At 38.1% G+C, this 12,006-nt stretch overlaps 1 pseudogene; it reads left to right on the top strand.

Annotated features, from left to right (window-relative positions):
• Positions 1-2,294: 2,294 nt before the first annotated feature.
• Positions 2,295-12,006, top strand: part of LOC122122024 — a 32,884-nt pseudogene continuing 23,172 nt past the window's right edge.

Raw genomic sequence — 12,006 nt, 5'->3', positions numbered from 1 at the left:
GCTATAAGAAATATATATTGTTCTTCGGAAACAAAAGAAATGGCCTGCTGTGATTGAATATTGAGAGTTGCTGTGTTTGCTTAGTGTATCAGTTTTCCCTGAAGAGGAATTTTAGCACTCAGATTAGATGAAAGCAGTAACAATTGATATTTTGGCTAAAAAAAACACAGTCATCTAAAAGAGAGAAGAGGAACCAGCAGGAGGGAGAAAGGAAAAAGAGATGGTGAGGGAAGTGAATATATATGTATGACAATACCATCATGAAGCCCTCCAGAAACTTAGGAAGGAATAGATAGGGAGGGAGGATAGTTAAGAAAGAGTCATATAGATTAGGAGTAAATTTGATCAATGTATATTATATTCATGTTGTAAATATCATAGTGTAACACTTTTGCACTATAAGTTCATGCTAATTATTTTTTTAAAGATAGTGTAGAAATAAAATCAACAAATATAAAAAACACCCACAATCATCTGTGTTGTTCACTGGTTTTCTGCTTATTACATTTTTTTATTAGATTAAATATTCTTGTCTTTGGAGGAAGCTCTGCATTTATTGAGCTTTATGCTTATGGGATATTCAAAATTGCTCGAGTCACAGGGGTGAGTTTTTCTTTTAGGTTTCCTGAATTACTTCTCTTAAAACATAGTGGCTAGTTTACTTATGGAATAAGAATAACATAGTAAGTTTTCTTATTTTTTCAGTTTCAATTTGTTTTTAAATAATTAGAGGATTTTTTAAGCTAAAATAATGATGATATTACTATAGAGATGAGAAACTTTTGGTGGAATTAGTCAAGCTTTTTCCTTTAATGAAAAGATTGATCCGATCCACTTGATTGTGATTTAACTGGAGCCTAATGAAAGCTATCGGAAGCCACTCTTTGTTGAGTACTGAGTCTCCTACTACTGCTAAATCAGTCTTCTCCATAGTCTTTTTCATCTCGCTCTCACAATTCTCCAAGATGTAGACAATATCATAGCCTTCAGGGCATTTGTTTGTTCATCAACCTTTGATGTGCAACTGTTGATGGGATTGGGATCAGAAGTTTTGATGTTTATAGGTCTTTGTGACTAGGAGGAGCCCTTTACCTGCTTTACCTACCCTTACCTGCTACATGAGTATTGCTGAAACCAGAAGTGTGTGTCACAGCTTTCTAAAGTTGTGTATAAATCGTTGCTTCCAGTATTACAGACAGATGCTCCCTAGCAGTGATACCACATGTATGAGGGTGTGTGATTATTTTGCAGATTGCTGGCACTTGTCTTGCATTGTGTCTATCAAGTGATTTGAAGTCATTATCAGTGGTCGCAGAGGTTTCCACTGGTGGTGCTTCAGAGGTTTCATACTTCCACGCATGTACTGGAATTTCATAACTGTAGAGATTAAGAATATGTTTTAGTTTTTCTGTTGTTTTTTAGGGGTGGTTGGTGCTGAAGTTTGACAGGACGTATTTTTAGCATGCTGTCCACCACTGAGCTGGGTCCCCACCCCTGTGTGTTTGTATCCATGTCTCACTGTATTCTAATGGGCAGCAAAATAAAACATCTACTTGGAGTTTCTAAATTGTACATATTGAATGCTGTTGTAGTACTATTATTTTCCACATAAAAACGTTTTGATGATCATGGCCCTACAAATTGGTTCCTATAAAAGAATTTCTTGGTTTTAAGCATTTTCTTGGGACTCAGTTATTAGTAATAATAAGGGCTGATATTCATCATTTATTATATGCCAAGTCCTTAATGCCTTAAACACAACAACGTATGGATAGGCACTGTTATTATACCTGAAGAAAGTACTGGGCACATACAAAAGCTGCAGAATTTGCTTGATGTCACATAATTGGAAAGTGATTCTAGGCAATCTGCCTTCAGGTTCTGTGCCTTTTTCTCCTTCTAATGAGAGTAAGGCTTGCTCTGTAATCCAGACTGGTCTAGAACTTCAGGTTCTCCTGCTTTAGCCTCCCAAGTGTTGGGATTACAGGTGTGCACCATTAGGCTCTGCTCTTAACACATGCTTTTTGTGTAAAACATTTACACAAATGTTTATTGTGTGTAGCATACATAATAAGATTAGGAAACTGTTTGGGCTCCTATTATGTAGATTGTACCTTTGCTTTCCAAGTAAACTTCCCCAGTGTTTCCTCTGAAAATCGTATATATTTATCCTAAGTATGTGTGAAGTTTCAAACAAAGTAGAACAAAACGATAGAAGATGTGAGGACTGCTTAATGTCTTCAATAGCATGCTGTTCAGTGTTCCAGAGCACCCTAGACATAGAATTCACAACAATGGTGGTACACATTTGTGTCTTCAGGCTGAGAAACTGTGATCACCAGGCTGTATTTGTGCTATAATAGAGCAACTCTTTTTTTCTGTGAAATTTGTAAAAGTTTTTTTGTTGTTTTTTTTTTGTTCTGGGGCTTGAACTCAGGGCTTGGGCACTGTCCCTGAGCTGCTTTTGCTCAAGGCTGACACTCTACTACTTGAGCTACAGTGCCACTTCTGGCTTTTTCTGTTTATTTGGTACTGAGGAATCAAATCTAGTGCTTCATGCATGCTAGGCAAGCACTCTACCACTAAGCCACATTCCCAGCTAGTAATAGATTTTTTTTAAAATGACAACTTCTGTGTGATATAACTGGTAAGGGATATTTTCTTTGTTTTTACCAGTAATATTTTAATGCCTTTTGATGCCTTCCCTTGATTCTGATGCCTCCAACTTGGTTATGTTTAAAAGGGGCAGAATTCTGATTTGGTCTTCCTGATACTTAGTTAGATCTTTGCTCCTCTTTAAGTTAGAGGATGCACACTTGTGTGCATGCACGTGTGTGTGTGGGGGGGAACAATTTATCTTTAAAAAAGTAAATACATCTGATTATGACTCAATTTATTCTTGTTTTTCAGCTTGAAACCAATCTGCTCTACTCCTTCTTACCTGAAGTAACTCAGATGGCCAGGAAGTTTACTCACATTTCAGCTCTGTTGCAGGTATTTATTCATCACTTGCTTTCTAGAAGTATTTACTATAACCTTTGTAATTTTATTTTTTGAAACTAAAAGCAGTTGGATATCTATTCTGCTAATCTTACCATATTTATTAAAGCAAGAAAAAGTAATTTAATTAATCTACTCATCCAATCCTGTTTATCACCTCCAAATGAAAGGGAAAAAAATAGTCAATCTTTTTAAATGTTCCTATTAATAAAATGTTACTTATATTTTATTGCAAATTAAATAGTCTTTTATGATTTTAGCTTTTGCTCATAAGAAAGGTACCCCAAATTAGTACATAATTTTGTAGGTTAGCATTTTGGACTAAACTCAGCCAGAAAGTTGTGGTGATCTGTACCTGGTATGGCTCAGGTCACCCAGCCTGATCATGCAAGCTGATATGTGTCCCTGGCTGAAGTGGCTTTGTCTCTGCCCTGCATGCTTCATCTTCTAGCCAGCTAGTCCTGGGTTGTTTCTAGGGTAGTGGCAGCAAAGGTTTCAAGAGTACACATTGAGGGCTGGGAATGTGTCTCAGTGGTAGAATGCTTGCCTTGCATGCATGAAGTCCTGGGTTCGATTGCTTAGTACCATGTACATAAAAAAGGCTAGAACTGGAGCAGTGGCTTAAGTGGCAGAGTGATAGCCTTGAACAAAAGAATCACAGGGACAGTGTGCAGGCCAAGTTCAAGCCCAGGACTGGCAAAAAATTAAATAAATAAAAAAGACTGTAAGTTGAACTGTGGTTGGTGGGACACTTCTATAATCCAGCAATAGGGAGGCTCAGGCAAGAGTATTATAATATCAACTTGAGCTATATAGCAAGTGTGAGGCCAGCTTGGGCTATATAACAAGATCCTGTCTCCCTCTCCCTCCTCTCAAAAAAAAAGTGCAAGTCAAGATGTATAAACAACTTGAAGGCCCTGGCCTCAGCAGTGTTGTTTCTGCTATGTTCAGTTAGAGCAAGCTATAGGGCAGCCAGGTGCAAGGTGAGGAGAATAAGTCAGGATGGAAGAACTGTAAAGAATTGAGGCCATTTTTATCCTTATTGTTTTACCACAGCCATTAATTTACTTGATGGCAAATGTTACTAGGGGTCGGAATCTTTTAAGGGTCCTCTGACAGTTTAATAGTTGAACAAACCAATATTTTGACAGTGTAATAAAACACAGATTAAATAATAAAATGTAAAAGATGTTTGTTTTACTAGGTACAGAAATGTTCTTTTGAAATGAAGGAAGGGGTAACACTGTGCAAAAAGAAATATACTCATTACCTTTCTTATGTAACTGTAACCCCTCTGTACATCACCTTTACAATAAACTTTAAGTATAAAAAAGTTCCTTTGTAAGAAACATAGGTCCCATGGTTTCCCTTATATGCAATATCTAGTATATGTATGAGTCAAGCGGAAAAGGTCAGATGTTAGGAAAACGATCCCTTAAATATGTATTTTAATGTTTTTTTTCTTTCATGCATGTGTTTCTAACGCATTTATAAGATTATTTCTTTGTTGCTTTGTATGTCCCTCCCCCACAGTGTAACCCCCGCTTTCACTATATTTGATGTCAGTATAACTTGTGGAGGAGATGGGGACAAACAAGTCGTTTAAGGATTCAGGTGGACCTGTTGCAACAATGAGAAGTACAAAATGTCATGTCAAAAAGGAGCTTTACAATGTCGGTGTAGGGGGGGGAGGGGGGAAAGGATTGGGTGGGGGGGAGGGGGGAGGCTGGGAAGGGAGGTGAAGGGTAAACAAAGGAGGAGGCTGCAATGCTTGGTAAGATATGTATGCATTATCCTGCCCATGTAATTGTAACCCCTCTGTACAGTATGTTCTCAAATAAAATAAAATAAAATTAATTAAAAAAAAAGTTTCTTTGTAAAGTTCTAAGAATCATTGATTCTTTGGTAAAAATAGTTGTTACCAAACAGTTAGACCCTGGTGGCTTACACCTGTAATCCTAGCTACTTAAGAAGCTGAGATCTTAGGATCATGGTTCAAGGCCAGCCCAGGCAGTAAAGTCTATGAGACTCTTAGCTCCAATTAACCACCAGAAAATAGGAGGTAGCACTGTGGTTCAAGGTGGTAGGGAGCTAGCCTTGAGCAAAAGAGCTCAGGAACAGTCCCCAGACCACAAGTTCAAGCCCCACAATTGGAAAAAAAAAAAGAGGTTACCAAAGGTTAGCTATGGTCTTCTCTTTTCCTTTGGCTTAACTAAGCTAATTAGGGTGATTGAAAGTAAGTTCTGGATTTCTTTGTGACCTTAAGAAGCATATATTAGGTAGAATGTGGGTTTAAAATATTTTCTTCTTTTGCTAATAGTATATAAATTTGTCACTGACATGTATGTGTGAAGCATGGGAAGAAATACTGATGCAGATGGATTCTCGTCTCACTAAGTTTGTGCAGGTAATGTAACTGACATTTCCCATGGAAAGAGTTTAAAAGTCTATTTGCTTCATATGCTATATGAGAAAAGTCAGTTTAATTTATGAAAGGTTAAGACCATAATTTCTTCAGACAGCTTGGCCCAACGACTATTTTCACAGAAAATATTTGCAAAAAAGACTCTATATTAGGTTTTGTTACTATAACAAAGTACCTGAACTTGGGTAATATATACAGAAAAGAGGTTTATGTAACTTCCAGTTTTGTAGACTAGAAGTCCCAGATTGTGTGGCTCTGTTATTTTCTTCCTCTGGGAGATGGCATCTTGGCAGAGGGATCACCTTGTGACCCAGGAACCAGAAAGTGGAGAAGGGTGGTCTTGCTCTTTTAGAATAACTCACTCTGCAGGATCTAACCAGGTTCCTATGAGAACTACATTTTCTTCACATAGCAGCACCCCCAGTGACCTAACCACCTCCCAGTATGTCTTACATCTTATTAAAGATTCCACTACCTCAGCAGCATCATAATATATGAACCGTTGGGGGACAAACCATATCAGATCCATAGCTGACTTTTCCACCATTGGAACAACTTAATGCAGTGGGTGGGTTTTGGGAATGAGGAAGCTATTGAAAGAGCTGACTGGTTGTCTCCAGTCACTGAACCTCAGATGTTTCCTGTATATAAGGGCTTGAGAGAAGACAGAGGAAAGAATAGTGAGTAGATGTACTTTATAAGCTGCAAAACACGTATCACATATTTCTTTTTATTTTATCTAGGAAAAGAACACAACCGCATCAGTACAGGATGAATTTATGCACTTGCTGTTGTGGGGGAAGGCAAGGTAATAAACTCCTCCTTTTCCTCCCCTCTCCTCCGATTGGTTGTGGGGCTTGAACTCAGGGCCTATGTGCTGTCCTTAAGATCTTTTCACTCTACCACTTTGAGCCACATCCCTGCTTCCAGTTTTTTGAGTGGTTAACTGGAAATAAGACTCTCCAAGGGCCTACTCTGTTTGGGCTGTCTTTTTTTTTTTCAGTCCTGGAGCCTGAACTCTGGGCCTAGGCTCTGTCCCTGAGCTCTTCAGCTCAAGGCTAGCACTCTACCACTTGAGCCACAGCACCACTTCAGGCTTTTTCTGCTTATGTAATGCTGAGGAATCTAACCCAGGGCCTCATGCATGCAAGGCAAGCACTCTACCATTAACTCCGCCCTGTCTGGGCTGTCTTTGAATCACAATCCTTAGATATCAACCTCCTGGGTAGCTAGGATTATAGGCATGAGCCACTGATGCCCTGCTTCACCCCTCTCCCCCCTTTTTAAATCAATTTATTTTAGAAGTAAATAAAAATGAATAATTCATTTGTCCAAATGAAATAGAAAATTATGGTATGCAAAGAGTATTAGAAGTATACATCTCTAGGTTTTTGGATACACCCTTTTGGGTTAATGTGATCATTTTGTACAGAAATTTTAGGTTTTTTTTTTTTTTTTGTCGGTCGTGGGGCTTGAACTCTGGGCTTGGGCGCTGTCCCTCAGCTCTTCAGCTCGAGGCGAGCGCTCTACCATTTGAGCTACAGCGCCACTTCCGGTTTTCTGGTGGTTTATTGGAGATAGGAGTCTCATGGTCTTTCCTGCCCGGGCTGGCTTTGAACCACGATCCTCAGATCTCAGCCTCCTGAGTAGCAAGGATTACAGGCGTGAGCCACCAGCACCCGGCTAGAGATTTTAGTTTTTATGTAGCCAAACTAAACTTTTTCTTTTTGGTATCTTAGAACTTGCCCCATCTTAACAGCATGAAAAGGTTAATCTGTATTTACTTCTGGAGTTATTTTTTATGGTTTTCATTTATTCCCTCCAGTGTTTCAGATGTGATTTCCGTGGTCTTTGTGGAAACCTCTGCCATCTTTTTCCTAAATGCTTAGATTGGTACAATTTGGCTTAGTGAGCATTGCCCTTTGCCTTACTAAGCCAAGTCCTTTTTAATATGCAGTGTATCCTCATGTGTACTTAAGCGTGTTAGGGTTATGTTTTTGTTTCTTTTTGTATACAAAAGAAAGTTGTATTTTTTTAAGAAAGTTGTATTTTTGTTGGGGGTAGTTTTACTTTTTTCCAAAATCTTGTTTTTTTCTTTGAAATCTATGATTTTAAGCAATGTGTACAGATTTTAGATGGAGAAATGACTAAAACATCCTTTTTCATTTTTTTTTTTTTTTTTTTTTGCTGGTCGTGGGGCCTGAACTCTGGCTCTAGGCACTGTCTCTCAGCTCTTCAGCTCAAGGCTAGTGCTCTACAACTGGAGCCACAGCACCACTTCTGGCTTTTTCTGTTTATGTGGTGCTGAGGAATCGAACCCAGGGTCTCATGCTTGCAAGGCAAGCACTCTACCACTGAGCTACCTTCCCAGCCCCATCCTTTTTCATTGTAGTGCTGAACTTCAGACCCTTTTGATGAACCAGCTAACTATAAAGGTGCTGTTAAAATGTTTGTGTACTTAAGTAGCTGTGAATGCAGTCTTAATTTTTTTTCTTTTCTTTTTTTTTTTGGACTGGCATATATTCTCCTAGTTGAGTGCTAATATATTTTCTTCTCTTAATTAGGGCTTAAAAAAAGTTGGCCAGTCTATAGAGTCATCATATTCCAGTATTCAGAAGTTGGTTATAAGTCATTTGCAGAGGTATAAAGATGATGGGCATTGCTGTGGTCTTTCTGAAAATTTACCTTTATTGTCTGGCATTTTCTTCTGGCTCAAGGCGAGGGCTCTACCACTTGAGCTACAGTACCACTACCCTGAAATTTTTTTAATAATAATTTTTATTGAGATTAAGTGATTATATAAATTTCACAAATTTCATAGTACTGTAGGATAGTGATACTTTGTTAAAGTCTCAAACACAAAATTGTCATTATCTTGGTCTATAAAGTTTGTGAATTTTATGAGCTTTGACAATATTTCTTCTGCTTTGGGTGATAAATATATTTCTTTCCTTTTGCTTAGTGTTAGCTGTTCCCTCTTTCCCTCTCATTCCCTCCCTCCCTTGAGTTCTTTAGTTCATTTTCATCAATGTCCAGTGTAGCTGATGGGCCCCTCTGTTGTATTTTTTCACCTGTTTCCCTCTGATTCCGTGCCCTCCTCCTTGCTTCCCTCAGATGTGTGCACATATGTACAATATATGAGGTCAAGAACATGGAGTCATTTAGAAATTATATGGCAGATTAAGTAGATGTCCTTTGTTTCTTGAGTCCTGTTTACTTTGTCATATTTCCTTGCATTTTGGATTTTAACATCTTCATATCAGGGAGAACATGTGCTATTTGTCTCTCTGCTCTCGTCTTACCTCACTCAAACTGATTCATTTTAGTTCCATACCTTTCTCTGCGAATACCATTATTTTATCCTTTCTAATGGCATAATATTCCATTCTGTGGGGCATCTGGGTTGTTTCTATATCTTGGCTATTTATTGTGAATAGTGCCTAGCTGAAATTTTTGCATTGGCATTTGAAGGGGAATCTTGGCACACTCAAGTGTAAATATTATTTCTGCTTCATGAAATAATTTTTCACTATCTTTTCACCAAGCAAGTCTCCCATCTGGATCCCCCCCCCACTAAACTATAAGGTATAGTTTGAAATAGGGCATATATTCCTTTTTTTGTTCCACAGAGAAAATTGAGTATGTTGTATATTTTATCATGTAAAACATATTGTGTATTTTTCATTCAACACCCTAGAATTTTGTTCTGAGTCTCATTTTACCAGGATGAAACTGAATTAGTTATATGGCTGGCCCAAAGTTAGTACATGGCAGAGCCACGATTCCTTTTAGTGTTCCAGGTCTCGTGTTGTTCCTATCCATAGCTGCTTGAGTGACAGTTTTACAAGCGGATGCTGAATGTTCAGTTTAAATTTGTATACAGCCGTTATGTAATGCCTTCTGCACTGGTCTTTCTATACTTTGTTCCACAAATGTCTGGTCTTTTTACTCTTCTTTTTCCTTTTCTTGCAATGCTCTGGGTCAAAACCAGGGTCTTGTATATGCTAGGCAAGCATTCTACTAGTGAGCTATATCCCCATCCCTGTAGAATGTGTATTCCTCAGTAAATCCAATGAAATACCTCTCACAGATGCTCCTGGTCCCTTCTTTTTGATCTTAGAACCAAAGTGTTTTTATAGCATTGCCTATTGCTCTTATAAGAGGCCTTCTACTTTCCACACTTGACATCTCCCACTCAGGGATTTGGGGGCCTCCTTCTTGCTTTATGAACACCTGCCCTGCTCTTGAATCTTCAGCTCTCAGCTCAGTTCACTCCCTCAGAGCAGTTTTCACCAGTCCCCATATTAACTCATATTACACTTATACCCTTGTCCTATGCATTCCCCTCCAGGCATTTATGGCCATTGGGAAAATTACACTGTATGATTGTGTGGTTGTGACCTCTCTCCCCTGTTACGCTGTAATTTCTGTGGTCACAAGGACCTGATTCTTGTCACCTTTCTGTCCCTAGCATCTAGCACAATGTCTGACACAAAGTTGGATCTCAAAAACTATTTGTTTAGTATTGGGTAGATATGAGTGAACAAGATTGCCTACTGGCTGTCTTTAAAGTGCCAAGATTGGGGCTAAGGGGTAGCTTAGTGGTTGAGCACTTGCTAGCTTATGCAAGGCCCTAGCTTCATCCCTAGCATTGCCCCTCCCCCCAGATAGTGCTAGGACTGTGAAACACAATTTGATCATATAAAATTTAATCTTATTGTCATGTATATTCATTTCAGTAGATGATAGCCAGATGATTGTGCTTATGTTTACAGAACTAGAGATACAATTTTTTTAACGGCAAGAAAATTAAATAGTTACCTTAAGTTTTTATTTCTGAAAAATTGGAACTGCCTACCACCTGACTAGGTAATGACACTATGTCTCCTGTTGTGCTAGTGGTTCAGAGTCTTTATTGTATCATTTGAGTGAACTGAAAGGAATGGCTTCATGAAAGCAAAAATACAAACCCCTTGAACTGGATGCTACGGGAATTGAAGGTAGTGATTTAATTTCTCAACAGAATATATTAGATATAGTTTACTTATTTAACAAGGACTATATCTTTATATTTTTTATATCCTTTTAGATGCTATTGATTGTGAATAGTTACATTTGAAATTAATAAGAACCTTACACACATACCTGTAATCCCAGTGCTTGGGATGCTAAGGCAAAAGGATTGTAAGTTTATTTAATCATACAAAGAGTTTCAAGTCTAGGAAATTTAACTTTGATTCAGTTTTTAATCTATTTATATTTGGCTAGTATGTCCAGTACAGTAAGATACAGTTTAGGAATATGTTTTACTTCCTCTCTCTGTTGAGCTGTTTTTCTTTTTCTTTTTTTTTTTTTTGGTGCCAGTCTCAGAACTTGAACTCAAGGCCTGAGTGTTGTCCCTGAGCTTTTTTCTCAAGGCTAGCATTCTACCATTTGCTCCATTTCTGGCTTTTGGTGATTAGTTGGAGTGTATCTCCTAGATTTTCCTGCCTGGGATGTCTTTGAAGTGCAGGCCTCAGATCTCAGTCACCTGAGTATCTAGGATGAAGCGTGAACTGCCAGCACCAAACTTCTCAGACTCTCTTGTCATTCCTGGCTGTTTGCTCTTTGAGCTGTCTGCACTTGGCTTCTCTTGGGGAACTTTGTCACTCACCAGTATTCAGCACTTCTGAAACTAGTTTTAAGATGTTCTTTACTCTTTATTTTTCTAAGTTTATAATACATATGCTTCCTCCTGTTCACTGTCATTATAATTGGGCTCTAGAAAGTGAAAGCTCCAGCACTTGCTCAGAAGACAAATTGAGAGGAGAAATGACATTGCTTTTCCTGTGTTTTGGAATATTTTTGGAATTTACATTTGCTGAGAGCAAATATGAAATACTAAGTTTTCTATGAATAGTTCTCACTATGAATAGAAAGTATTTAACTTCTTGATCCTTTCAAGTAGAAAAAATGTCACTACGAAGGGTTACAGATGGAGGAACAGGAGCAGTGGGGGAGGGCTTTAGTGTGTCTGGTTGTGTTAGGTAGGGGTGAAGGTATTAGTTAGGGAGAACACAGAGAAACTTTGTTTTTCCCTGATGCTGCAAGAGAATTTTAGTTACCTTACTTGATAACATAGGAGTGCTGCAGCCTTTGATTTCCTAGTAGGGTGACTGATACTGATACACCTCTCAGTGATATTATGAAACATAAAAAAAATACTTGTACTGCTGGGAACGTAGCTCACTGGCACACTGTTGTCTAGTATGCACAGGCTCTCGGTTCAGGTCTTAGGACCTCAAGGAAAATCAGTACAGGTATTATTTGCTTACTGTAATTATCACATAGAAGTAACCTTAAAGAGATTGTAAAAATTGAACTCATCTCTGTATTCAGAAAGTTCACCAAAATGAAGGTGAGTTTGATTTATAATTCTTAACGTTTTTTCATTTGTGTCAAATCCAAGAGAATTCAATTTTTGAGACCTCATTTATTTGTTGGACTAAAAAATCAGCTTCATAAAATGATGTCCAGTGGTATCAGACATTGTGACATAAAATAAGTTTATAGTAGTAACTTCCTGATGGAGTCAGTGTTTT

The sequence above is a fragment of the Dipodomys spectabilis genome, unplaced genomic scaffold (genome assembly GCF_019054845.1).
Source record: "Dipodomys spectabilis isolate Male_0828 unplaced genomic scaffold, ASM1905484v1 ptg000201l, whole genome shotgun sequence".
NCBI lineage: Eukaryota > Metazoa > Chordata > Mammalia > Rodentia > Heteromyidae > Dipodomys > Dipodomys spectabilis.
This window is presented reverse-complemented; position numbering and strand designations above follow the sequence as displayed.